Source organism: Austrofundulus limnaeus, unplaced genomic scaffold, assembly GCF_001266775.1.
Source record: "Austrofundulus limnaeus strain Quisiro unplaced genomic scaffold, Austrofundulus_limnaeus-1.0 Scaffold10, whole genome shotgun sequence".
NCBI lineage: Eukaryota > Metazoa > Chordata > Actinopteri > Cyprinodontiformes > Rivulidae > Austrofundulus > Austrofundulus limnaeus.
Genome location: NW_013952412.1, coordinates 4,758,120 through 4,759,300, shown reverse-complemented (window position 1 = coordinate 4,759,300; position 1,181 = coordinate 4,758,120).

The window sequence follows — 1,181 nt, the reverse complement described above, 5'->3', positions numbered from 1 at the left end:
ATATATATATATGCCTTTTCCACAGTTGTGGAAAGATGTGAGTCTAAGCAAATGCAATAAAAAATCTTTGTTAAAATTAAGACAAAAGCTTTAAAATGAATGAAGCTTTATTGGAATTTTATGAAGTATGATCTGTTGTTCTCCAGCTCCAGCATAATGTCTCGACCCGATTCAGAAAAAAAAACAAAGAAAACCTTGAGACTCATTAGAAAATTTTCTCACCAACAACACAGATTTCTTGGAAACACGTCTACACTTTCACTTGTGCCAAAAACTGATTATATTAAAACTAAAATATGATGCTGCATAAATACACTTGAAAGGTTTGATTTTTCCCCACCTCTTTTAGGAGGAAGTTAGCCAATTCTTGAGAAGATTTCTGCCAAAGGAGGCTTCTCTCCACAAATTTCAGCGTCTGCAGTTTGCCTTTACTTTGGATTGCAACACGTCTTTGTGGCATCTGAGGCTTCCCACAACAAACCATCAGCGACGCCCGACAAACAGAACTGATGTTGCCATCGTACAGAACCATCTGCTCCTGCGTTTCTTTCACAGGGACTGCTTTAAAGGAAAGGGGTCCGAGTTTATTTATTCTTATTTTTAGAGACGCGGTGCTTTAAGGAAGTCAGGCAAAAGAGGAATAACTATAATTTGGAAGCATTTTTTCTAATAAATTAAAGGAAATTCTACTTCAGTGTTTTTTTCATGTTTCAAGATTTCTCTGTTTTGCTGACTCTTCAGTTAATCAGCTGCAGGCTCAGCAATGACCTTTTCTTTCCATTTGAAACACAGAGCTTGTTTTAAAAACTTTTTTTTGCCTGAAATGAAGTTTTTAATAAAAGAACACAATCCACAGGCCTCATTCATGTGAAGCCCGGTGAGTGGAACGCAGCGTAAAGAGAGGTTGCGGGGGTGGGACGTTGTGATTTACCCGGAGCAGGTTGCATGATGCAAGCTGAAGGCGTTGGTGGTGTCTCTGGGGACAGGACTGGTTTAGAATCAGTGTGGCTGAGATGAGAATAGGTATTCAGAGAGGAACTGGGAGAACTCTGAGGACGCTGTCACTGGAGAGGCAGGTGGATGTGGAGCCCACATCCTGGGCCATCTAACCACACATGTTGTGTACACACACACACACACACACACACACACACACACACACACACACACACACACACACA